Here is a 26,004-nt window from a genome sequence, read left to right on the forward strand (position 1 = left end):
AAGGAAAATTCCTTCACCATGAAAGGTCTAATAATAAATTAGTGATGCACAGATCATGACTTTTCATAGTCAATTCCAATTTTTTACAAGTAAAATGGCCGACTCTGACACCGGTTGTCTTCTTTGTTTGTTTTTTTAAGCTAATTTATTTGTTGTATATTTTCTCTATAACTGGCAAACTGCCTTATACAAAAATATCTGTAGACATTTGAAATTAGAGGCAACCACTGCATTTTAATCACAGTCCAAATAAAGATACTACACACGTGTAACATGAATTTTATTTTATTTTTTTTTTAAATTAGACTGCATCATTTCAAAATTTAAATCAAAATCAGAATAGTCTGACTTTAGATTTGTAAATTATGCTACAGAAAACACTTGTACAAAGAAAAAAAAAAAGAAAAAAAACACTGGCAGACACACTGAATGAAAATGCAAATTCAATCTCTGACAGTAGATGTGGAATAACAGTGAAAGAGTTTTCCTTTGGTTACCACTGTAAACAAAGCATGGCTAGTTTAGACTACTTTTATATAAAAAAAATGTATTTACCACTTTTATACATTTCTTATTTGTAAACTAATATATATATATATACTGAACAAAATTATAAATGCAACACTTATGTTTTTGCCCCCATTTTTCATGAGCTGAACTCAAAGATCTAAGACTTTTTCTATGTACACAAAAGGCCTATTTCTCTCAAATATTGTTCACAAATCTGTCTAAATCTGTGTTAGTTTCCGAAAACCAGTCAGTATCTGGTGTGACCACCATTTGCCTCACGCAGTGCAACACATCTCCTTCACATAGAGTTGATCAGGTTGTTGATTGTGGCCTGTGGAGTGTTGGTTCACTCCTCTTCAATGGCTGTGTGAAGTTGCTAGATATTGGCAGGAACTGGAACACGCTGTCGTATACACCGATCCAGAGCATCCCAAACATGCTCAATGGGTGACATGTCCGGTGAGTATGCTGGCCATGCAAGAAATTGGATGTTTTCAGCTTCCAGGAATTGTGTACAGATCCTTGCAACATGGGGCCATGCATTATCATGCTGCAACATGAGGTGATGGTCGTGCCACAACAATGGGCCTCAGGATCTCATCACGGTATCTCTGTGCATTGAAAATGGCATCAATAAAATGCACCTGTTTTCATTGTCCATAACATACGCCTGTCCATACCATAACCCCACCGCCACCATGGACCACTCGATCCACAACACTGACATCAGCAAACCGCTCACCCACACGACGCCATACACGCTGTTTGCCATCTGCCCTGTACAGAGAAAACCAGGATTCATCCGTGAAGAGAACACCGCTACAAAGTGCCAGATGCCATCGAATGTGAGCGTTTGCCCACTCAAGTCAGTTATGACGATGAACTGCAGTCAGGTCGAGACCCCGATGAGGACGACGAGCATGCAGATGAGCTTCCCTGAGATGGTTTCTCTGGTGGACATACCTGCAGTCACCATGCCAATTGCACGCTCCCTCAAAATTTGTGACATCTTTGGCATTGTGGTGTGTGTTAAAACTGCACATTTTAGAGTGGCCTTTTATTGTGGCCAGCCTAAGGAACACCAGTGCAATAATCATGCTGTCTAATCAGGTGGATGGATTATCTCGGCAAAGAAGAAGTACTCACTAACACAGATTTAGACAGATTTTTGAGTTCAGCTCATGAAAAATGGGGGCAAAAACAAAAGTATTGCATTTATAATTTTGTTCATTGTATATATATATATATATATGAAGAGTTTGGTTCCAAAACACGATAAACACCATTTTCTTAAAAATTGAGTTTCTGCCAATATCAGTATTGTTTCTGGTCGGTATTGAAACATGATATTCACAGAGTTATTAGGTCATGTTTTCTACCTTTTTTTTCCAAACCGTGACAAACGCCAGTCTCCCTTTTTTTGCAGAATGTGATATATCTGCTCAACCAATCACAGCGCACCATTCCACGCACTCTGGACAGTAATGGAGGTGCTTTGAATACACTCTGCATCTTAGTTTTCCTCATCTACTTCGTACTTTGTGATCAACAAACAAGGGCTGCACGATAAATTGCATGTGATTGTCATCCGCATCTCATCAGTGAAGCGGTTCTGTGATTAATAGTACCAGTAAATCTCCATCACGTGCTTTTAGATGGAGCGACATTTAAGACACAGAGCTGTAGCTATATAACGTTCATTAGATGTATCACATCCGATTATGAACGTGATTGTGTAGCTTGTCAGTCTTAGTGTTTTTATTAATGCCATTTATGTTTTTGTTAATACAGAACATAGCACTAGTCAACTAAATGAATGTAACAAAGCAAAGATGAATGCAGTTTTGGAAGTTGAATGTAAGGGAAATGTAATTTTGGGATTTCTGTGGTCTAATTTGATGTTGTTCATGTTCATGTTCTTGTTCATGATGAAATTTTCTTTTATTGCTGTAATTATTTTATAGCAAACGAGATGACCCGTTGAATTCATTTTGGAAGCGATGACTGATGGATGTATTTGTAGTCCAGTGCTGGTGTATAAGTATTTATTATGATATAATATAATTAGTATTGACCAAGTTCAGAGGCTGTCATATTTGGATCAACTTACTATGTTGTGTATTTTCATCAGTTTCAATATGAAAAATAACTTTCATATTGATTCAGTGTATTTATTGCATTTTGTGAAAACAAATTATAAAAATTTATAATAAATCTTTGAAAGTTAAAACCTGGATTTAAATTGTTTTATGTTATTATAACCTAAAGATGCTATGTGACAGTTTGAAACAGAAAATAGTGATTTTCATCATGCTACTTTCCTGGTAAAGTAAATAAATTTTTACTCAAATTAATCAAAATGGATTTAATGCGTTTTGGAACCAAACTCTTCATATATATATATATATATATATATATATATTTATATATTTATATTAGTTTACAAATAAGAAATGTGTTTATTAGATATGTTAGCTTAATGCAACTTAATGGAGGCTCTAACAAAGTTAACAAAATTGAGAATAGAATATATTAAAATCAATAAAGAAGACATTCCTGTACCTGGAGACAGTGCAGTGTTGTCATGGTAACACTAAGTTAAAATAAATAGGAAATGACACTGTTCATTCTTCTTCTCACCAAGTACAGTATGTTTGGCCACATTATGAGACACAATTGCCCCACTCCCTCCAACGTTCTTACCCTGAGCACCCTGATTCTGGAATTTGCCCTAATCTATTAATATTATTTAACTCTGATGAAAACATAGACTTCTTTATTGATGTTATACATGTTCATTTGGGAATAAGGGTTGGCTCATTGTTTATCCACAACATGCACTTTATATCCTATTTTGGTCAGTATTGTTTTTCATTCACTTGTTACCTTATCAAATAATTATACATTTTGCACATTGAATAAAGTATATGCACATTGTCAAATGCCCAGTTACTAGAAATTGCATTTTACACATGACATAGAATGCACCAAACTGAAAAGTTACATAAGAACTTATGATTTCATCCAATAGCTCTCCACCCAAATGTTTGACCCCCTAAACCAATCTAGAAATATCTGTCCAATGTAAAGCAGAAGTAATAACAACAGAAGACATAAAATCTTTCGTTTCTAGAAAAAAAGATACTGAGGATATGAGGAGGAGGATAATGTGCTAAATTCACATCAGCTCATTTAACACTCGCTGTGTGCCGTTTTCACAGCATCTCTCCCTTATGTGCTTCTCACACAAACACACACTCACACTAACATTCTGCTCTTGCACAAGCTGAACCATCTCTCACTTGCCACCCACTCTATTACTGAGCTGTGCAGGCATGAACACACACACACACCCTCCATATACACAAACCCCTGGCACACACAAGTATCTCAGTACTCAAAGGCAAAGACTTGCACCCTACACACCATTTGCACAAAGTGTGTAACATACATATGCAAGTAAAATGTGTACACACACACACACACACACACACACTAAAGAATACATTTGTACTTGAAAGTACACATCCTTATACATCATATTACATATTCCTGCACACACCGCATGTTGTAACAAACAAACTGCTTTATATTAATATACATTCACAGCATTTGAGCCATTTTAATGCACAATTTCATTAAACCAAACTATTAAACTATCTAAACACACACTATCGTGTCACATTATGGTCACATTGATGCATAAAAAAACCTAAAATATACAAAGATAAAAACAACTGATGGTACATTCAAAGCCCATGTCCACTCACATGGGGAAGCATGCTCTCTCTCTCTCTCTCTCTCTCTCTCACACACACACACACACACACACACACACACACACACACAAACATATTCTCCATTAAAAACATTTATAACTGCGCAATATGCTCTGCAAACACGCCCGAAATAAGTAAATCACAGAAATCTGCAGGATTTATAACAACCAGCTGCATTTCACACTCAAACATATAACATAAATACCTGTTTTTAAAGCATTTTATATATATATATATATATATATATATATATATATATATATATATATATATATATATATATATGATATTTTAATACTCCTATCATTACATATGTTAATCCCTTTTCATACGTGCATAGTATTATAGGCTTATAAACACTGTTTTTGTTAATGTATCATCAGGTATAGGTTTTTATACTTACCTTGATTTGTTTCTCCGTTTCTTGCTCGCTGGTGTTTTCCCGTCTTTATGTTGCCGGTTTTATGATTGTTGAACTGACGATAGCTGGTTGCAGTATGTCTTTGTCTCAGAAAGGGAATGCGCCTGTGGTTCTGTGTATGTTTTACCTTCTTGTGTTCTTTTCTGGCACTACGCCTTTGTAGAATTCAGCGTTATGCAGGTTGTGTGCGCTGGGGAAGATGCTTTCATTTTCCTCCCTGAGAGCGCACTGCCCTCCCTCCCAACAGCCCGTAGGAGTGAGTCATCAGCCCTCAACCAATTAGACGCCGAGAATCTGAGCAATAGAAGTGGAACGGGCCGACTATAAAAGATTTGAAAGCAGACAAGATGTGCAATTGATAATAATAATAATAATAATAATAATAATAATAATAATAATAATAATAGTTAATAATAATAATAATAATAATAATAATAACAACAAAAGAAAAAAAAGGAGGGATAAATTCGAATATAGCATGCAATATCCGTTTGATGTGGATTTATAGGTGCATAATAATCGCTCATTTGCAAGGTCATCAAAGACAGGTAACGAAAAAAAGAAATGATACAAAACACACATTAGGCTATGTATTTAATAAATGTAATCAATATATGTTTAATATGTTTATAAATACTATTGCAGCTATTAATTAACAAATTTGAAGCTGTACTGTAACTGTCATGCAACATGAATATACGAAAACATTTTAGATTAGGGAAAACATATTTACCATTAACTAAGAGTTTTCCCTTAATAAACTCATAATTGCTTATTGATAGTAAGGTAGTTGTTGTTTAGAAATGGAGTAGGATTAAGGGATCTAGAATAAGGCATTAATATGTGCTAATGTAAGTAGTAATAATAGTTGCAGATAATACTAACTTTCCTGTGGTATATAAAGTAAAATAAAAATGAAAGCGTCTCAGGTGCTTCTTTTTTTAGCCATGTTCATGTGGACAGGGCCTTAATCACAGAGGACATAAACAATGTTTAATAAAACAAACAGTTTAATAAACAATAAGTTAATATTAAGTGACTTACATTTTAGACATAACATGCAGGGGTCCACATAATTTTTCAACAGGAGATTTGGTTTGGTGCTCACATTGCACATAGTGTGACATTCAATATATGAAAAAATACAAATTTATAATAGTGATAATAGTATTAATGCACAATTTATTTTGTATTTTAATAAATACAAGAAATATATTTTAAATACAAAATATATTTTGAAATAAAAGTGAGTATTAATTATATATACAATTATTTTATAGTACACTTGTGGTGGGAGGAGCAAACGTCAGACACAGTGTGTGTGGTGTCAGGACTCCGAGAGGCTTTTATTAACAGAAAATCAACATGAAATGTCTAAAACAGGGGTAAAAGTGTCCAAAGAGAAAGAGTGTTCAAAATAAACATGGGATCTGGTGTCTTCATCGTGCTGCGGGGTTCGTGAAGGTGGGGCAGTGTTCGGGAAGGAAGGTTCCAGGTAAGGGGTGGAGTCCGGCAGCCGCACGCGCTCCCCTCTCAAGTCCAGGCCAGCAGCTTCATCCTTCTCTTTGCCCACGGTGCTCAAAGGAATTGGAAACATTTTATTTATTGGAAACATTTTATTTGACTAGACCTGGGGTGTTAATTTAAATCACCAGGAGGCTGTTTCATAAAACAAGTTTACCAAATAAGCCAGGCTTAACTTGATTTGGTTTCATAAAGCAAAATGACCATAGCTCAAGCTCAGTCACTGTGGCAATTTATGCTGGGAAACTAACCTCGTCCGAAGCAGGCTGACTGTCAGGCTAAGCTGAGCTTCTCTAACACTGACCAATAGGAACGCATTGATATTACGGCGCTGACTCTCTCACATACAATTATTTTATGTTATCAGTCCAAAAATAAAAGTATACAGAAAATGCAACTTAAATAAATCAAATAAATAAAAATATAGGTTACAACCGACTGTATTTACTGTATTGTGCCCAAGATTTAATGACTTATATTTGATATTTGAAACCATTTTAACATGCTGCTACATGTGCATTCAGTTGATCAGCAGTTTCTAGCCATGCAGCCTTTCTCTCTGGTTTTATGACAGCTGTACTTTATGGTTATTAGTAGAACATTAAAATATTACAATATAAAATTGCTCTTTAAAGCATTAAAAACACTAAATTAATAGTTAAAATCGCTAAATTAAAAATGAAAATAAATAATATAAAACAGACCATTTTATATGATAAGAGGAATACACATTACAGTTTTTCTCGATTGCTTAAACACATTTCTTGAAACTATGCCTCATATTCTCAAAACAGTAAACACAAATCCATAACGTCTCACCCAATTCCCCAAACATCCTATTTTCAGGTCAAAATGAAGCTCTATACTGAAAACCATTCTCTCTAGAATTATGGCACATAGTCTTAGAGTTTGTACTTGACTAACTGGGGCCCAGGTCAGGAAGCAGACAGACTGGCTAAACCGACCGTCTGTTAGCCGCCTCATGTCACAGAAGTCAGTTAATTCTCAGCACATAGAGACTCTTTCACCTAGATATCACACTATAGAGACTGTGTCTGTTCCCCGGGCTAGAAAATACAAAAAACGTCCAAACCAATTTAAGAGCAACAATTTAATTAAGGTTCAACAATTAAAAAACAGATGCAATACTGATAAACAAATGATAAAGCTTGGCTTATTGAATATCAGGTCCCTTTCTACGAAAGCACTTTTGGTAAATAATATGATCACTGATCATAATCTAGATGCACTCTGTTTGACAGAAACCTGGCTAAAACCTGATGATTACATTATTTTAAATGAGTCTACCCCCCAAGATTACTGTTATAAACATGAGCCACGTCCAAAAGGTAAAAGGCGGGGTGGGGGGAATGTTTTTAAGATTTCTCAGAGGGCAGGCTTCAAGTATAACTCGTTTGAAGTAATGGTGCTTCATATAACATTATCCAGAGAAACAAATGTTAATGATAAATCCCCTGTGATGTTTGTACTGGCTACTGTATACAGGCCACCAGGGCACCATACAGACTTTATTAAAAAGTTTGCTGATTTTACATCCGAGTTAGTGCAGGCTGAAGATAAAGTTTTAATTGTTGGTGATTTTAATATCCATGTTGATAATAAAAAAGATGCATTGGGATCAGCATTTATAGACATTCTGAACTCTATTGGGGTTAGACAACATGTCTCAGGACCTACTCATTGTAGAAATCATACTCTAGATTTAATACTGTCACATGGAATTGATGTTGATGGTGTTGAAATTATGCAGCCAAGCGATGATATCTCAGATCATTATTTAGTTTTGTGCAAATTTCATATAGATAAAATTGTAAATTCTACTTCTTGTTACAAGTATGGTAGAACCATCACTTCTACCGCAAAAGACTGCTTTGTAAGTAATCTTCCTGATGTATCTCAATTCCTCAGCATATCCAAAACCTCAGAACAACTTGATGATGCAACAGAAACTATGGACTCTCTCTTTTCTAGCATCTTAAATACAATTGCTCCTTTACGATCAAGGAATGTTGAGGAAAACAGTCTGACACTGTGGTATAATGAGCACACTCGCACCCTAAAGAGAGCAGCCCGGAAAATGGAGCGCAGCTGGAGGAAAATAAAACTAGAAGTATTTCGTATTGCTTGGAGGGAAAGTAACCTATCCTACAGAAAAGCATTAAAAACTGCTAAATCTGATTACTTTTCGTCTCTTTTAGAAGAAAACAAGCATAACCCCAGGTATTTATTCAATACAGTGGCTAAATTAACGAAAAATAAAGCATCAACAAGTGTTGATATTTCCCAACATCACAGCAGTAATGACTTTATGAACTACTTTACTTCTAAAATCGATACTATTAGAGATAAAATTGTAACCATGCAGCCGTCAGCTACAGTATCACATCAGAAAGTGCACTATAGATCCCCTGAGGAACAGTTGCACTCATTCTCTACTATAGGAGAGGAAGAATTGTATAAACTTGTTAAATCATCTAAACCAACAACATGCATGTTAGACCCTATTCCATTTAAGCTCCTAAAAGAGGTGCTTCCAGAAGTCATAGATCCTCTTCTGACTATTATTAATTCATCATTGTTATTAGGATATGTCCCCAAAATCTTCAAACTGGCTGTTATTAAGCCTCTCATCAAAAAACCACAACTTGACCCCAAAGAACTAATTAATTATAGACCGATCTCGAATCTCCCTTTTCTGTCCAAGATACTAGAAAAAGGTAGTATCCTTACAATTATGTTCCTTCTTAGAGAAAAATGGCATCTGTGAGGATTTCCAGTCAGGATTTAGATTGTATCATAGTACTGAGACTGCTCTCCTTAGAGTTACAAATGACCTGCTCTTATCATCTGATCGTGGTTGTATCTCTCTATAAGTGCTATTGGATCTTAGTACTGCGTTCGACACTATTGACCACACCATTCTTTTGCATAGACTAGAACACTTTGTTGGCATTAATGGAAGTGCATTAGCATGGTTTAAATCGTACTTATATGACCACCATAAATTCGTAGCAGTGAATGAAGAGGTGTCATATCGATCACAAGTGCAGTATGGAGTACCTCAAGGCTCAGTACTGGGCTGTTACTCTTCACGCTTTACATGGTATCCTTGGGAAATATTATCAGGAAACACGGTGTTAGCTTTCACTGTTATGCTGATGATACTCAGCTCTATATTTCTTCGTGGCCCGGCGAAACATACCAATTTGAAAAACTAATGGAATGCATAGTCAATATAAAAAACTGGATGATGAGTAATTTCTTACTGCTAATTTCTATAAAAAACAGAGGTGTTAATTATAGGAAATAAAAACTCTGCATGTAATAACCTAGAACGCTGTCTAAGACTTGATGGCTGCTCTGTCAATTCTTCGTCATCAGTTAGGAACCTAGGTGTGCTATTTGATAGCAACCTTTCCTTAAAAAGCTATGTTTCTAGCATTTGTAAAACTGCATTTTTCCACCTTAAAAATATATTTAAATTATGGCCTATGCTCTCAATGCCAAATGCAGAAATGTTAATCCATGTGTTTATGATCTTAAGGTTAGATTTTTGTAATGCTTTATTGGGTGGTTGTTCTGCACGCTTAATAAACAAACTCCAGCTAGTCCAAAATGCACCAGCTAGATTTCTTACTAGAACCAGGAAGTATGATCATATTAGCCCGGTCCTGTCAACACTGCACTGGCTCCCTATCAAACATCGTTTAGATTTTAAAATCTTGCTTATTACTTATAAAGCCCTGAATGGTTTAGCACCTATTTTAACAAGCTCTTGTTACATTATAGTCCTCCAAGTCCACTGCGTTCTCAAAACTCTGGCAATTTGATAATACCTAGAATATCAAAGGCAGATCCTTTTCTTATTTAGCGCCTAAACTCTGGAATAACCTACCTAACATTGTTCGGAGGCAGACACAGTTTTGCAGTTTAAATCTAGATTAAAGACCCATCTCTTTAACCTGGCTTACACATAACACACTAATATGCTTCTAATATCCAAATCCGTTAAAAGATTTTTAGGCTGCATTAATTAGGTAAACTGGAACTGACAACACTTCCCATAACACCCGATGTACTTGCTACATCATTAGAAGAATGGCATCTACGCTAATATTAGTCTGTTTCTCTCTTATTCCGATATGGCCGTAGCCACCAGATCCAGTCTGTATCCAGATCAGAGGGTCACTGCAGTCACCCGGATCCAGTATGTATCCAGCCCAGATGGTGGATTAGGACCTAGAAAGGACCTCTACAGCCCTGAAAGACAGTGGAGACCAGGACAACTAGAGCCCCAGAGACAGATCCCCTGTAAAGACCTTGTCTCAGACGACCACCGGGACAAGACCACAGTAAACAGATGATTCTTCTGCACAATCTGACTTCAGCCTGGAATTGAACTGCTGGTTTCGTCTGGTCAGAGGAGAACTGGACCCCCGACTGAGCCTGGTTTCTCCCAAGGTTTTTTCTCCATTCTGTCATTGATGGAGTTTTGGTTCCTTGCAGCTGTCGCCTATGGCTTGCTTAGTTGGGGACACTTCATTTACAGCGATATCATTGACTTGATTGCAAATTATTGCACAGATACTATTTAAACTGAACTGAGCTGAATGATGACATCACTGAATTCAATGATGAACTGCCTTTAACTGTCATTTTGCATTATTGACGCACTGTTTTCCTAATTAATGTTGTTCAATTGCTTTGACGCAATCTTTTTTGTTTAAAGCGCTATATAAATAAAGGTGACTTGACTTGACTCCAAACCAAACTTTGCCCTCAGACATCACACACAAGCCCTCAAAAACACACACTCACACACTACAACATAGTCTTACACACTGGTGAGATAAATTCAAAGCTACTACAAAAAACAAAACCAAAAACCAGTAATAAGTTGCTTGTGGTTCTCCCCCTAAAGGAACTTTTCACATGATGAACACGTGTATACATTTGCACATTTTCTATTCCTTAATGTACTGTACAGTACAATACACCAAACAACAACAAAAAAATATTCTGCCCCTACCCAATATTCTTCCTCCACTCCTTACTGCTCTTGCTCATCCTCTTCCACCTCTCTGGTGTACTCGACCTTTTCAATCACATCTCTCTGGATCCAATGTTCCAAAACTGAGTCAAAAAGGGCCATAGTGTTTATAGTTTAGGAAATGGGTGTGCTTTTTAATAAATGCCGTTATGGTCTTGAAATTTTTGTTCAAAAGCCTGGTTATAGTGTTTAAGCAATCGAGAAAAACTGTAACTCATTTGAGCTAGTAATTAGGGCTGTATTTGCTAGCTTACATTTGATTTAACGTTACTGCTATTATAAAAATACACATGTAGAATTAAAATTGTACATGTGTCACATTTAATGTAAAACAACAAATATTTTAGCAGAATGCATATTTTATTCAGAATTATTCTATTGCGTTCCATCAGTTTAGCGCGCATGCACACAGCAGCGCTCGTTCACTCGCGTAAGTCTCGCCCACTCCTGACAGCAAAATTGATATATTTGCATGACTTTCTAACATTTACAGATGAAAGATATACCTGTGATGTGTCAGTTATGCACTGAGGAAAACACAATATCTCAAATGCATTAAACAGCACAAATATTCGCTGTTTGCCGTGGATCGATTTGATCCATTATCAACATTGAGGGCTGCTTAAGAATAAGCTGCACATCAAATTATCCTGACTCACTGAACCTGGATCGAATTATTGAGATTGCGTGAACTTAAACTGTCGTTTATGAAACCGCTTTAGTCCCGATTGATTTGTTAGTTATTTCAAGTCAGGTTTTGGACTTTAACCCCTGCTTTTCTTAGCAACTTTTATCAAATCCTTCAGGCTTATTTGAAAACTACATGGTATGTGTGTTGGAGCAGGATTGGAACAAAAGTCTGCAGGGCTCCGGCCCTCCAGGAACTGAGTTTGACACCTCTGGACTAGATGTCCCGGCTGTTAATCCTGGCCCGACGGCAGTGTAATGGTGCAGTTCTCATCTGGACTGCAGGTCCAGCAGCTCGTGACTTCGGCGTCACAGAGATCCCTCAACTCTCCCTTCCTGGACCCACAAGAACACCGGCATGCATGCACGGGGGAAGAGACCAGTCTGCCGAGGAGAGGCGCACTCGGCATGTTGACAGTGGTGGTGATAAGGCTCCATTCGCTTCAGGTGTGCCTCATCACACGCTGCCAGACCTGGATGATTCTGCACCCCTCCTCTCTCAAGCACCCACTCCTGTCGGGAGCCTGGTGAAGGGCGGCGATTAAGGGACGGAGTGATGATGATAATTAGGGGGGAGGCAGCTGTCTCGTCACAACTTAAAAATACATTGTTAACATTAACTTTTTTTTATCTGTTTTTTTTATGTATTTTCATTATTTTCAGACTTACACTTTTTTTCAACTGCTTACAGTTTCGAACCTTTGCACAAAAAATGCAAAATGCCTCACATCTCTTGAAAAATTAATCACTGCTTTCAAAATATCACAAACATCTCAAAAGCAAACATTTCCAAACACCTTTGTCATATTACAGTTTGTATTGATTGCTAACACACAATTCATGAAACTATTCACCATTTTCTTACAACTATAAACACAATCTTACAGTTTTCTTTTCAATTGCTTAAGCACAATTTTGAAAACAGGGCCTGGTTTTTCAAACCTCTTCACACAATTAGCACAACACTACACCAAAGTAGCACAACACCTCAGATAATTTGCAAAATGGAACACTAAAAATTAATTCACCAACACAACGTGACACCAATTGTGCAGACTAATGAAAATATTTATTTCTTTTCATGTACTCAAGTCAGTCAATACTGAACATTTCAACAACACATTCATAAAACATTTTCCAGTTTTTATACAGTATTACTGAACGTACCATTGTACTGTAAGCTCAAAGTAATACTGTAACAAATTACATATCCAGTTCAGTACCGAATAAAAAAAAAAAAAAATTATAAATAAAAACCTAAACATCTCTCCACCTAGCTGGATCTGGCCACAGGGCCTTGTCAACATCACAGGCTATATTTTCATTTGCAAGGCAACGTGGGAAGAATCTTTTGGAGTGACGAATCCACCCTTGTATGGATGCTGCTTCAATCTGATCACATGCTTCCTCCATAGCTTGAATGAGGGCCATCTGGACATAGGGCTGGAGATCATGAAGCTTCAACCGTCATGCTGGGAAGAACTCCTCGATGGGGTTTAGGAAGGGGGAGTATGGTGGAAGGTACTGAACTGTAAATTGTGGGTGTTGATGAAACCAGTTTTGGACCAGAGCAGAATGATGGAAAGCTACATTGTCCCAGACGACAATGTTTGGTTTGCTGCTGTGATAATATTGTGTAATCTGTCTAAAAAATGTAAGAATGAGGTCAGTGTTGTTAGGACCCAAGTTGGCATGGCAGTGGAGGATCCCATTCTGTGTAATGGCAGCACAAAGGGTAATGTTACCCCCACGTTGCCCTGGTACATTGACAACAGCCCTGTGGCCAATGATGTTTCTTCCCCTTCTTCTCACTGTTGTCAGGTTAAATCCAGCCTCATCAATGTATATAAACTCATGCGGGATTTCCTCCGCATCCATTTGCAAAACTCTCTGAAATACAGCAAAATACCACATTGTGTAAATCAGTATACTGTAGGTCTCCTATACAGTAAAATTACATGTACAGTAAAAAGGTTATGTGTGCAGTACACAATACTACAGTCAGTGAACAAAACGTACCACCACAGATTCACGCCGCAGGACTTTTACCCTGTCTGAATTTCTTTCAAATGGAACTTTATACAGTTGTTTCATCAGAACTTGATGTTTTTTTAAGGATACGGCTATTGTTGACAGAGAGACCTGTTGGACATTATTGAAAATTTGGTGATCATTGACAACATGGGCTTGAATTTCTCTAAGTCTGATTGCATTATTGGCCAAAAACAAGGTTTATGATCTCTCTCTCTTGCTCCTGTGTGAATATGGGGCCCCTCCTTCCTTGGTGTTCTTGACCTTCTATCCTATGTTGGCCAAACAAAATACATGTAGCTTACTGTAAAATGATACACAAATAGATACCAAAACTGTTGATATAGTACATGCAGTAAGCTATGGATTTTCTGTTGACAGAAGATAAGTTTCTCACCTGTGCTCTTGATGAAATGTCCAAACTATTGATGATTGTTGTACCTGCTTAGGTTAGCCTGTACTCTCAGTCCAGCCTCCCTCAGTGTTAGTCCATGGTTTATTGCATGGTCCACAATTGTAGCATGAATTTTGTTACACAGATTTGGTTGTCTTCTTCTTTGTGCATGTCCTTCCCCTCCTCCAGGTCTTCCTCTCCCTCTTCCCCTGCCTTGGCCTCGTCCTCCACCTTGTTCTCTTTTGTTCCCTCTCATCTGCACTCTCCCTCTTCCTCTGACACCGTCCATTTTTGTTGAAGACAGGTGAACTTACCTATTGCCTTCTTATAGTGCTTAAACTTGACTGGTGTGTCAACAATTAAACAGCAGTGTGTGTGCACACCTGGTGGCTGTGTTTAACCAATTGGTTCATGGGTGTGTTCATTTGAAAGCGTTTGCTTTCAAATTGTAAGGAAATGACATCATGATACATTTCTGTGTCAAATGCATACTGTACAAGTGTGTTTAGTGTTTTACAAATCACTGTGTGTAATGTTTTGCAAAAAGTGTGAAGCTGTCAATGTCCTTACAGTGCAAATCCAGGCCAGTGTTTTGCTCCTTGAGTGTAAGGTTTTGCTAATTGTGGGAAAGTTTTAATTTTAGTGTGTAGGCAATTGAATAAAAAAAAAAAATGTAAAACTATACACCAACTTGTGCAAACTTCAAACTTCCAGGTCAAAATCAAATAGTTTAGTCAAAAGCATGTTCTCTTTTGTCAGACTCAAACTTTGTCCTCAGATGATACACAAACATGTCAAATACACAGACTGTCTAGAGAACACTAGTGAGATCACTTCAAAACACTGTTACAAAAACAGGATCCTTTTGCAAGTCAGTGTCTGTTACAGTATACGACAAAAAAGAGCGGTGCAGATACAGTAAAATTCAGCAATAAACTTTAAGACTTACACTACTGTAAAGAAATCTTACAGTAGATGAAAAGCACTAGAAAAGAAAAGTTCAAAAACCAAACAACAGGATATACAGTTAACACATTCTGGCATATACTTTCAGTTACTGTAAATAAATAAATACATTCATTCATTCATTCAGCATCCTCTGCCAAATTGCATTACAGTATTGGTAATATCCTTATTAGTTATAGCAGTTTCTTAGTCTTCTGACAAAAGACTTCGCCTCTACACAGTCGACTCTCAGTTCTGCACAAATACAGTACATGTAAGGACTACTTGGCTACAAATAAATTTAACAGAAATGAGATTTTGCCCCTTTCACACTGCCAGTGATTACCCGGAATATGTGCGTGCGTTCACACACAACCCTAAAGGTCCCGTGAAGACACGTGATATCAGGGTGTGATGTGTAATGTACGATTCGAAAACGCTAGACACATTAACTTTCACTTAAGCTGGCGAACCATCTCAGCGTCAGCACGGAAAGTGAGGAACTAACTGATCTCTGCTTCGTTACAGTTTGCACATATTTGTTTCGTCGCTAACGTTGATCTGCCTTCAAAACATGTTAAAAGAGTCGCGCGATAACGTGCGTCATCACTACGACACGGCATTAGTTTTGGCTTTTGTTCACACAGAGCTCGTTCCGGGACTGAACCCGGCAACGTTACTAGATCCCCAACCCGGGAACAGTCCCGGAATCAATCCTGGGACATGTTTGCGTTCACACAGAAGGGGACCCGGCAATGTTCCGCGCAATTTTCCGGGTCCAACGTGCAGTGTGAAAGGGGCTATAGAGAATTGTGTGTTGTGTTTTGCAAAAAGTATTTAATGAAAATAAAAACTGAGTCAAAGGCTGAGAATCAGTGTATGGTTTTATAGATTTGGTGTATGCTTCTGCTGTTTGAGTGTCAGCTTTCAGAAACTGTGTGACAAGTAAAGATTTTGTGTGTAAGCAGTTAAAAAAACTGTAAGATAAGCAAGCTTTTATTTATGCACTGCTGGTTTTAGCACTGCCAATTGAAGAGTGTAAGTGAAGCGTGTCAGTGAATGAAATGTGAGGTTTACATTTTGCTGTGAAACTGGCATTGCATAGGCTAGATTTAAGCTTTTAGTTTTAATGGAAATATTACACAATATTAAAGTTAGTCGATCTAAAACAGTGATTGTGCATTAACAGCTGTCAAGCATGTTGGTCAGCAAATGAGTGGTGAAATGAACTCATTTACCCAGTACATCTTTATTTTTTATTTTGGTGGCGCATGCACACCTGTACACCTTTGTTCTGTTTCGTCAACAAAATTAGTTCCAGACATAGCCAAAGTAGAGCTGCTGAGTGTCTCATTCGAACAGTGGTATTTCATTCCTGAATGAATAAGCATGCTTAAACAATCACTGTCTTTGTTCCTGAATGAATAAGCTGGATTGAGAATAAATTTTCAATAAATCACTCATTAAGACACCTACTGACAGTTTTAGGGCAGGTTTACATGACAATGTGACTGCATAGACACATGAAGGTTGAGGATCCAAACATAGTACTAATTGAAGTGGTGTCTCACTTGGTTCTGATATTAGGACTTGAGTTTAGCTGTAAGCTGTTTAGTTCTCCTCCCTTTCCCTAGTCTTATGTTTGTGAATTGAAATGTTTTTACTTTACATGTGACTATATATATATATATATGAAAGCTTTTGAAACTTTTTTCTCTACTTAGGTGGAAGGTAAGGGTAAGGATATAGCCTAAGTAACCTAATGGCAGTGTAATTGTAACACAATAAAAACTCCATAATTACGGGAAGAAGGAGGCGGGAACCGGCGAACATTCAAATAAATCTTTAATAACCAAAATAAACATAAAACAGCGCGACAGCCCCTCACGGGCGACTGCCGCGCACAAACAAAATCCAAACACAAAATAAAACCCAGGCCTGGTCCTCTCTCGTCCTTCACTGTTGTCGCTCCTCTTTTGTATCCTCCCAATCTCCTCCGTGGGACTCGAGACCGGTGAGTGGAGCAGGTGTTGCTCATTTCCCAATCACTCCACCGGCCTCGCTCCGTTCCCACGGCTCTCGGCCCCGCCCCACTCGTCACAGTAATCTATTAATAAGGCACATCATAAACCAGTCTTTTTAGGCAAGTACCATATAATGGTTTTCATGTCATGAAATGTTTTTAATATGACGGAAACTGTATTTAACGGGATCACAGTCTATTAAAAACATTGTAAGCTAGGCCTATTAAGGGGAAGTCATGGTCTAATGGTTAGAGAGTTAGACTCATAACCCAAAGATTGCAGGTTCAAGTCTCATACCGGCAGGGATGGTAGGTGGGGGGAGTGAATGTACAGCGCTCTCTCCCACCTACAATACCACGACTGAGGTGCCCTTGAGCAAGGCACCGAACCCCCAAATGCTCCCTGGGTGCTGCAAAAAAAATGACCATAAAAAAAAACATGCTGCAATGCATGCTGGGTACTATCATAGTACAAAACTCATCCATGGCTCCCAGCATGCTCTGCTGCATTTTTTTTTTTTTTTTTTTTTTATGGTCGCCATTGTTGAGGTTTATATGCTGATTATTGATGTCTGTGTGTGACTAATTGCCACCGTAGAGGAAAGATGTATGTGCAACTGTTTAGAAAGTCCTTTATATTAACTAATTATCACAGAACCACTGGCTCTTAGAATCACTTTTACTATAATCAGTCCAACTAATTACACTACACATATTTAATCAGAGGTTAGATTTGAACAGTTCAATAATTGATCATCATCACCAACACACAGTATGACAACCAACACCTGATGATATTTTCTCTGGGTTTTTGTGTTATAACAAATATGTTTCAGGAAAACATGGTTACAGCAACCAGAGGGAAAAAAAATAAAACAGAAGTCAAGGGTCAAGAGCCCAACTAAAGCAAACACTGATCTCTAACATGGTTACTTCAAATGAAACAATAAATCAACATCTAAACCTTAGTTAATTCTCAATCAGATCTTCTGTAGACGTCTGACAGAAATAAAGTCAGTCTGGTTATTAATGAGTGGAGCTGGTGATGCTGTTTGTGGGGTTGTTTAATCAGATCTTGAGAGATTTAATGTATTTTATTTCAGTTTATTTTATCTAAGGCTGTGTCTGGAGTCAGTTGTAGTTGTTGTGTTTCTCTTTTCTTCAGTAATTCTGTTTGTTAACAGCAGCTGTTCATCACTAATACTCAATCAGCACTTAATTAATCACTTAATTACTTAATTGCAAAGTTTTAAAACTTTCATGGTTTAAGCCAAGGCAATCTGTTTACTCAAATGGTTTGAGTTACGTGACTTGTCAGGTTTTACAGTGTAGGCACTTCAGATCAAAGCCTCAGCAGTCTAACAGCGTTCATCAATGTCAAAATGACTGAGATGGCCAATCAAATCAAAGTAGGCAGGGTTTACTGTTCACAGAAGCAGAGCGCGAAGAGTCAGTTAAACGTTAAAGATAGCCAGGTAAAATTAAGCTACAAATAATTTAATATTAGTCAACTTTTAACAATATGTTTTATGATAGAAATTTTAAATAAGCAACAGTTATATCCAGTAATGCAAACTACTCAATTATTTTTTTCTCAAATATGGTCATTTTGAGAGAGAGAGAGAGAGAGATGTGCAAATTGTCTGTGTCTGTGTCTCTCTCTACTAACAATGAAGCTGAGTTTAGTTACTTTAAAAAACAGCAATTTTACCCCCCCTCAGTATCAATTAATAAAAGTTGCGTGGCAGCGCTGACAACAAGTTTATGAGCTTTTGAATGTTACTTTTTTGCACAGTGCGATCTCAGATCTCTGTGTCCCTTACCAAAAAGTAGTATACTTCAAGTTCATTTTATTAAGTATACTCAAGTAAAGTTCAAGTATATTTTTAAGTATACTTTACGTAGCAAGTATACAAATATCAGTGTTCTAGTAGTATACTTGTAACTGTACTGTTTCAATACTTCTTGGGACTAAATTGGCCCACTTTCTAGTATATAAAAGTGTACTTTTAAGTATACTTTAAATATAACAGTAGCAAACTTTGAGTACACAACTAGTATACCTCTATGTTTGTGGTTTGTACTGCAATTATACTAAAAGTGTACTTATAAGTATACTGATAGTTTACTAATTGAATACTATACTTGTTCACTTTGAAGTATAGTCTCAGTAAACTACTGGTTTAGTAGTTTTATACTGCAAGTATACTCATAAGTTTTCTTTAATGAACTTTACATCATACTTTAAGTATACTACTATGTCCCTATTTAGGTTTTAATTTGTATATATTTTGTTATATGAATATCTGAACATACAAACATCAAAAGAAAGAACAGGGTATCTGCTTGTAAACAAAATCATTTTATTCTAGCTTCATGCATTCTTTTTTTAAACACTTTAATGTGGGTAAGTTTCATAAAAAATAAAGAAATAACATTTTGAACAAAAAGCTGAAAAAAAGTCTATGAATTGGATTCAGAATGATAATCAAAACGTAGATGGAGTTGATCAACACCCCAAAGCTTGACTGTGATTATTACCTCTTCATCGGTCGACATTTTATTCCATAACGTTACAGTTTTGATGCTGTTTTATGTCAGATGATCGTGTGAGATTACATGTGTTAGTATCTGTTGTTTCTTTTTCTTCTTCACTTGTGTTTTTTTTGGAAATTCTGTACAGAAGATGTGTACTAGCACCCTCTACCGTATAACAATGAAAACACGGATTCTAGGAGCACAAGCATAGTTCAAATCTATTTAGACTTTTTGTAAGTATATGTCAAGTATACTTAAATGTCATTTTAAGTATATTTCTGAGGTGTACATAAAGCCCATTTCTGAGAAGTACATAAAAAGTAAACTAAAAGCATACTTTCCTATTTTTAGTTTAAAAGAAGTATACTAATAGCACACTTGTATAAACTTCTTTTTCATTAATTAATATAGAACGGTGATTAAACTGACCGGCTTTAATGCATTGGCCTTGTCACACACACACACAGTGGTGTTCAGCAAAGTCACACTGTATATAGGCTATGTTATTCAAGAAACATTTGAAAAGTTCAAAAAACTATTTATGAAAAAATCTTCAGAAACTATTAGCATGAAAATCCATGGAAGCCCTGAACTGCATGGTGAAAAAAAGAAGGAACTTTATGGTGGGAGGGTGAATTTATCTCGTTATTTCGACATAAGTCGTTATTTCGAGATATTTAGTCGTTATTTCGACATAAGTTGTTATTTCAAGATATTAAGTCGTTATTTCGACATAAGTCGTTATTTAGAGATATTAGTCAAGTCAAGTCAAGTCAAGTCTGCTTTATTGTCAATTCTTCCACATGTACAGTACATACATACAGAGAATCGAAATTGCGTTACTCTCAGACCCCCGGTGCATACAGATAACACTAACAGTAGAGCCTAAAAATCTAGATCAAATATAAAATATAATATAAAACTATACAATAAGGGAATGTAAAAAAGAAATAATAGAAAAAATAAAATAAAAATAAGGTTAAATAAAAGCAGCGCAAGGCACATGGCAGATAGAGTGCAAACCAGTGAACAAACAGTGCAGATAAAAAGATTTTTAGTGCATAAAAAAAGCTTATTCAGTCTGATCAAAGTGACAAAGGGCTCAAGAGCAGTTATTCTATTTAAACTGACTGATGAGGTGGTAGAATGACGTCAGTTCCATGGTGAATGAGGTAGTGAGCAGACCAATGCTGCACAAAGTGCCTGGTGCATGTCATCGTATGTTAGAGGGAGGGGGGGTGGAAGGACCTGGAGATGTGGGATCTGGGGGGGGGGGGGGGGTTCATAGTTCAGTGGTGCCTGGGGCAGAAGAGGGAGGGACGGGGGGGGCAAGTTCGGGAGCGAGTTCAGCTTCCTGACACCCTGATGGATGAAGCTGTCCTTCAGTCTGCTGGGCCTGGCCTGGAGACTCCGCAGTCTCCTCCCTGATGGCAGCAGACTGAAGAAGCTGTGTGATGGGTGAGTGGGATCACCTGCAATGCAGAGGGCTTTTTGCATGAGACGGGTTCCATAAATGTCCTGGAGGGAGGGGAGAGAGACACCAATGATCTTCTCAGCTGCTCTCACTATGCGTTGCAGAGTCTTCCGGCAGGACGCTTTGCAGGCGCCATACCACACAGTGATGCAGCTAGTCAGAATGCTCTCGATGGTGCCTCTGTAGAAGGTGTACATGATGGGGGGTGGGGCTCTGGCTCTCCTCAGTTTGCGGAGGAAGTAGAGACGCTGCTGTGATTTCTTGGCCAGTGCTGCAGTGTTGTCGGTCCAGGAGAGGTCCTCTGTGATGTGCACACCCAGGAACTTGGTGCTGCTCACTCTCTCCACAGTCGCACCATTGATGGTCAGAGGAACATGCTGAGTGTGCGCTCTCCTGAAGTCAACAACAATCTCCTTCGTCTTCTCCACGTTCAGAGAGAGATTGTTGTCACTGCACCACCTCGCTCCTGTAGTTTGTCTCATCTCTGTTGCTAATGAGACCCACCACAGTCGTGTCATCCGCAAACTTAATGAAGAGGTTGGAGTTGTGTGACGGTGTGCAGTCGTGTGTCAGCAGAGTGAAGAGGAGGGGGCTCAGCACACATCCTTGGGGGGCCCCAGTGTTCAGTGTGATGGTGCTGGATGTGTTGCTGCCGACACTTACTGCCTGAGGTCTTCCAGTCAGAAAGTCCAACAGCCGGTTGCACAGCGAAGTGTTGAGCCCCAGCTCGACCAGTTTGTGAATGAGCTGTTGAGGGATGATTGTGTTGAATGCTGAACTGAAGTCTATGAACAGCATTCTGACGTATGAGTCTTTTTTCTCTAGATGTGTGAGTGCTGAGTGGAGGGTAGTTGAGATGGCATCATCGGTCAACCGGTTTGACCGATATGCAAACTGGAATGGGTCCAGGGAGGGGGAGGGGGGGGCAGACTTGATGTGGTGCATGACTAGCCGTTCAACAACTGCATTTCTCATTAAGTCGCTATTTCGACATAAGTCGTTATTTCAAGATATTAAGTCGTTATTTCGACATAAGTCATTATTTTGAGATTTTAAACCGTTATTTTGAATATAATCTCATTATGTTAAGGCTTGTATTAATTTCAATATGAGCCACTAGAGGGCAGAATAAGACAGTGAATCAATTAAAGAACACACTGTAGTTATGTTGACCTACTGTTAAGCACTTTTACAAGTTGGTGCTCCAATTTCTCAGAGGTTGTGTGCTAATTGCCAGTATTGCTCTTTCAGTCAGCTTTTTATCTGTTAGATTTGGTTTATTTGTTAACTTTAAACAATCATATTATCGCCTATAAATTTTTCTTTGATGGCCTATTTTGCTTCATGTGCTTGACCTTTATTGGCCCGATCAGAAACTCTTTTTTTTAATCAACTTGGCTTGCACTGCATTAGCCTACCACTACTACAGGTTCCACTACTGTGGCTATTATTATTATTATTATTTTATCTATTATTCTTGTTGCTGTCCGTGATGAGAGTAGACTATTATGAAACCTACTGCAGGATAGAAAGAATAGTTTTTTGCCCATAGGACATTTTTACATCGTCCACATTTTAACGTAACACAACAGAAAGGTCAAAGCTGGCAGGTACAATCGCAAAGAAAAGTGGGCCAAGATCATCGCAGTCATGGTGGAGGAGGATGAACTGTATAACTTCCTTCGCATTTGTGGAGTGCCAGAGGACACGTTAAACTGCATGACTGAACAAAAGGTGATTTAAACATACATATTAAACATGTTCATTATTTTGAATGCAGTTTCCGCTTATATTAAATTTGACACAAATAATTGTTTACTAATTATGGTAATTAATTTTAGTAAAACAGGACATTACAAGTAGGGATGTAAAGTTTCACTCAACTCACGATGATTCACGATACTGGTTTCATGATACGATTTCCTCACGATTTTTTAAAACAAAATGAGGTTTAAGATAAATAATAAATGAGAAAGTGTCTTTTTATTACTTCTTACCCGGTTGAAAAAAACAGCATATGCTGGTTAGGTATGTTTTGAAGCATGGCTGCTCGTTTGAGCTGGTTTAAACTGGTTTTTAGCTGGTCATGAACTAAGCAACTAGCCCCTGCTCAGGACCAGCACATGACCAGCTTAAACCAGCTTATGACAAGCATATGCTGTTTCTTTCAACAGGGCAGACAGAATGCTGCATATTTCTTTCTAACAAAACTAAATTGAGATTTTAAAACAAATCCTTTATAAATGAATAATACAAATAAAATAAATCTTATCATATGATTACATGAACAAGCTGTTTATTTGCTCAATTACAGGCTGAACTATCTGTAACCTTAGCCATTTAAAATTAGAGGCAACAACTGCATTTCTCAACAAAGATGCTGCACACATGCAGCATGACAAGTTTTTGATTTAAATTAGATTGTATAATTTTTAACATTTGAAGCAAAAACAGTGTTCTCACTTTAGCTTTGTGAAATTATGCTACATAAAACTTCATAACAGCTGACGGGCTGGATGAGAGCGCAAATTCACTTTATGACAGCATGTGCTGCTTATAGAACAGTGGCAATACAACGTTTGGTTACCACTATAAACAAAGCAGCGCCGCTCCCTTATAAACACTACTTAAAAAAAAAGTAAGATAAAAAGAAAATACCATCTAAACTTTTCTGAACATAGTTCCCTTCAGATATACATTCATATAAACCCTGCCCACAAATGTATTGGATTCCTGCCAGTGCTTGGTGATAGGGTTGCATTAAGGCATTACTGTGACAACGGCAACCACGTTAAGCAATCTAATAAACTAAGTCTTCTAGAAAAACTAAGGAAGAAAATGAAACTTGGACATGCCTCAAACTTCTCAGAGGATGAAAAGGTGAAAAGGAGGAATATGGGAGCACAAGAAAGTCAATGATTGGCAACAAAAATGCTTACAAAGACACAAGACGGATTGAACTTGGATGGATACACAATGGAAAACAAGTTCAAACAAAATGTGGTGGTGGGACAAGAAAGCTGTCTGTCCTGAAAACTGCTGATTATGATGATCTCATCAAGCTGGGAAAGGAGTTTTTTTCCTCGGGGTCAGTCAAAGAAAGGTCCTCAAGTCAGTTTCTCTTTCAAAATATATGCTTTTCAAGAGTGTGAAATGCCCCATGATATCACCGTAGGAGGGCTGTATGAATCGGTTAAACTGGGAATACTGAGATTCTACTTGGTATCACTTGATCTTAAAGAATCTGAAGCTTCTTCAGAGGATCTTGAAACTTCAGACACACCATCAGAACAACAACATGATGACTGCTACATAACAGGCGAGACCTATTTGTCATCTGATGATGAAATACAGTTTGGTCCAGTGGAGGATCCTGACTACACCTCTGATGATACTCTTTCTATAGATGCACCTCAAGAAGAGATACCATTCCAGTCAAGAGACGTAGCACATGTGGTAACACATCGAGAAGAGATACCATCCCTGTCAAGAGAGGTAGCACAAGTGGTAACACATCGAGAAAAGATACCATCCCAGTCAAGAGACGTTGCACAAGTGGTAACACATCAAGATTCTGCTCCGAAAGGTGCTGAGACTGTATCGTATCAACACCATTCATGATATGTTTGCACAGTTCAAAGATACCAGTTTTGTGGAGACCAGACTGTCGGTTATCTTTGTTGATTAATGTGGCATTGATGCATCAGGTGTTGCCCAGGATGCTTATTCAGGGTTTTGGGAAGCTTTTTTCCTGAATTGTGCAGATGGGGAACTGAGTGTGTCCCAGCACTTCAGCCTGAGTATGGAAAAGAAGAATGGGAGGCAGTAGGAAGAATTCTACTAAAAGGGTACCAGGATCATGGATTCTTTCCAGTGAAGCTGTTGTTGGCCTTTGCAGTCTGTCTCCTTCATGGGGAGAACAAAGTGACACCAGACATGCTGATTGAATCTTTTCTGAGGTATGTACTGTAGTATTGTTGCCAAATGTACAATTGAATGGTGCTGCATGCTAAATGAGCCATTGAATAGTATGACAGATATTTACCACTATGCACTGTAATTGATCTGTTTTATACATTGTTTTATTCAAGGTTTGTCACACAATTTGAGAAAGACAGCATCAGCTCTGTGCTGGAAGGAAGAGAGTATGACATGGATGACCTACTCGACATGCGTTCCAGAATGGGTGGGCACGCTGTACCTGATGGAGAAGCCATAAAGGACACCATCATACAGACTGCACACAAACAACTAATACAGGAGCCAATGTATGCTCTTAAAATGATGGCTGCTAGTGCTCAGTGTACTTTAAAAAGTCTGCTTCCAACTATGTCTGCCGTTTTAGCACTTTATGAATCCAAAATTCCAACAGCAAAAGGCATTATTGCGTTGTTTAAACCCAATGAGAAACGACCTTCTCACAGCAAAACAATTCAGTTTTTAAAGCTGTTTATTCGATCACTTGACAAAGATAAACTACATAAATTTCTGCGCTTTACCACTGGGGCTGATGTTATTTGTATTTCATACATTGATGTTGAGTTTACAGATGTCAGAGGTTTACAAAGGTGTCCAGTGGCACATACATGTGGTCCACTGTTGCAGAT

At 37.8% G+C, this 26,004-nt stretch overlaps 1 protein-coding gene across 2 annotated transcripts in view; it reads right to left on the bottom strand.

Moving 5' to 3' along the window:
- Window positions 1-4,933, bottom strand: part of prickle2a (prickle homolog 2a) — a 125,819-nt gene extending 120,886 nt beyond the window's left edge. For both annotated transcript variants that reach the window (XM_042730369.1, XM_042730366.1), the window contains exon 1: window positions 4,693-4,933. The gene's annotated coding sequence lies outside the window, so the exon portion shown is untranslated. The remainder of the gene's footprint in view (window positions 1-4,692) is intronic.
- Window positions 4,934-26,004: the final 21,071 nt, after the last annotated feature.

Source organism: Cyprinus carpio, chromosome B8 (assembly GCF_018340385.1).
Source record: "Cyprinus carpio isolate SPL01 chromosome B8, ASM1834038v1, whole genome shotgun sequence".
NCBI lineage: Eukaryota > Metazoa > Chordata > Actinopteri > Cypriniformes > Cyprinidae > Cyprinus > Cyprinus carpio.